The following is a 3050-nucleotide window of genomic DNA, read 5'->3' as shown; positions in this document are numbered from 1 at the left end:
CTTGCGCCTAACCAAAACTAACCGAATTTCTTGTGAACATTTTTGGATTTCAGTGTGGAGCACTTCGCACCTTTGTTTCAAATTCAAATGGCTCGGAACACTATGGGACTTAACTGCTGTGGTCATGAGTCCCCTAGAACTTAGAACTACTTAAACCTAACTAACCTAAGGACAGCACACACATCCGTGCCCGAGGCAGGATTAGAACCTGCGACCGTAGCGGTCCCGCGATTCCAAACTGTAGCGCCTAGAACCGCTCGGCCACTTCAAACGGCGCACCTTTGTTTCGTTTATTGGTATCTCGTTCTGAACAGTTGCATTGTACTAACATGGCTACTCCCACGCCTCCGCACCAGGCTCCATCCAATCCGGCGCAAGAGTCTGCTATCTCCACAGTCACTCTTGAACAGATTTTGCTTTTGCAGACGCAGCAGATGACTCAACTTTTGTCCGGCGTGCAGCACCTAATAACAGCGCAGCAGCAATCAACGACGCCTGCTGCAGTAGGCGCCACAGACACACCCACCTGCACTCCACCGTTCAGAGCCTTCAGTCAGAATGAAGAAACGTGGAATGAATACCTAGCTCTATTCGAGGCACACATGGCGGCTCACCAGCACCCAGGTCAGCTAAAACTTGCTTTTCTGTTGGCCTCCGTGGCTGTTAAAGTATACCGACTCTTACAAAAGCTGTTTCCGGCCTCCCACCCAGAAGTTTTGCAATACGAACAGTGCATTCAGGCTTTGTCACAATACTTTGACTCTCAAACCCTAATTGCTGCGGCTAGGTTCAAGTTCTTTCGCTGTCATAGACAGCCGGGTCAAACTTACAAACAGTGGATTACCGACGAGTGACTGTGGTAAACTTTTGGCAGACACTATGATTCGTGACGCCATCGCTCAGAACGTGCAGGACGTACATGTTAAGGAGCAGATATTGAAGATCCCCGATCTCTCTATCGATCAAGTCGTCACTATCTTGGAAAGTAGAGATGTGTGTGAAAAGCTCAAAACAGTTTCGACTTGCCATCCGTTTGTCGTGTGTCGAACGACCTTAGTGTACGACAGACCGACCGTCGTAGGGAAAAGTTGCCGCGCACACCGCGGATACACAAACGGCATGGCGGCAGTAGCTTGCAACCCCGCCAACATCCTTTGCCTCAAAACAAACAATTCGTTTCCTCGCGGGCGCCTTTGAAATCGTGCCCGCAGTGTAATGTGCGTCACAAACGCGAACATTGTCCATCGCGTAACTATTCTTGTTACGTGTGTGGGAAGACTGGACATGTACAATCCGTGTGCCGACAGCGTAAACTGAATACATTTTCTTCTCGTGCTTCTGGACACGCACACTCGGTCCATGTTAATGGCTCTACCGTCGACAGTGTTGAAAACAGTGTTTTAGCTAGTGACCTGTTCCGTAGTGTCAATGTAGTTAACCCTCTAACGGTAAGATGATGTTTCCTGATATAAACGGTAAGGTGGGGTTGGATCAGACCCCACCTTCCAAATATCGATTTTTCGGGGTAAAATAAAAAATGAATAATGGGAAAAAGTTTTATTATCAATTAAACACATATATTACTTGTTAAACAAGTTTTTTCATTTTTGTAGTCAATAAGTAAGACTATAAAGTACTTTGGAAAAAAATAGGAACTTGGTTACAAAAAATACCTTAATTGAAATATTCTCTATAAAATTATTGAAAACATAGTAAAAATCAATAGATTCAATCATCAACTAGGAACTTGAGTGCTTTAGAAATTCTAAAGATAGGAACTAAATGAGAAACATCTCTTACTAATTGTAGAAGATAATTATAGTGTCAGCAGATTCGAAATATAAAGTGCTCAATAATAAATCTCTTTGTACACATAATGTAATAGGAACGAATAATAAATGTATAATTATCCTAGAAACGATCACATACAGCCCCGAAAATACATATTTGGCACAATTTATCACATCTCAGTTTCTTTACAGCCAGGGCATATAATAACTTTATTTTCCCCACATATAGAACGATTACACTTACTACAAAAAGCATTCCCCTTCCTATCTTTTGATCTGTCACAAAAATCACATCTTTTTTTCTTTAGTGGCTGTGCTTGGATAGGCTTGTCTAATTCGATCGGTTCTTTTTCGAAAAGTTTCCCAATAGACGAACGGAGCTCACGGGGAAGATGTGTGTTATTCAACCTCTTCTCCATAAGAGGTTTTGAGAAAGAGAGCACAAGATTTTTGAGAAATGATATTCTCGCGTCATTTGGAAAGCTGTCCATTTTGCTATTGCTTTTGTAAATGATAAAACTATTTATAGCAGCGATGTCTAAAATATCATAAAAGTACCGCATGGGCCATCTTCTCGATTTTCTTTTTGTGGTCCTGCTGTGGCAAAGCATATCTAATACATCGACCCCTCCTTTAGTTAGATTGTAGAACTCCACAATTTCAGGTCTATTTGATTTTTCATTTATCTCTCCAAAGAAGTGCACAGACGATATCAGTAAAACTTTATTTTTCTTTGGGGTAAATGACACCAAAGTTTTGTCGTCCTGATACATAAATGTTGAAGAGCCTACTGGAGCGGAAAGCAGCATTGATGGTGGTATTTGCGGTTTGTTCCTCCTCAGTGTACCTGCAAATGTGAGTTTCTTTTGAAGGAGGGCGTCAGTCACTTCCAGTGAGGAGAACCAATTGTCCGCTGTAATGTTTCTATTAGAACCCCTGATAGATTCCGTCAGGCGCAAAACATACTGGGCAGGTAAAGGCGAATTTCCAGGTCTCCTCTTTATTCTGTTGTCCTTGCCAGTGTATGGAATGCCACGCAAAAAATTGAATGTCCTTGCGTCGCATAGGGACATTATTTTCAACCCATATTTGTCAGGTTTCGATGGGATATACGTTTTGAATGTACAGGCACCCCGAAAACTCAGTAGAGTCTGATCTATTGTGACATATTCAGATGGACTATAATTTTTTTCACTGTTAGATTCAAACATGTCCTACACTTCTCTGAAAGCCGCAAGTTTGTCGTTGATTTTTCTGGCC

This window comes from Schistocerca piceifrons, chromosome 9 (assembly GCF_021461385.2).
Source record: "Schistocerca piceifrons isolate TAMUIC-IGC-003096 chromosome 9, iqSchPice1.1, whole genome shotgun sequence".
Classification (NCBI taxonomy): Eukaryota; Metazoa; Arthropoda; class Insecta; order Orthoptera; family Acrididae; genus Schistocerca; species Schistocerca piceifrons.
The sequence above is the reverse complement of the archived record's forward strand: the minus strand, read 5'-3'. Positions refer to the sequence as shown.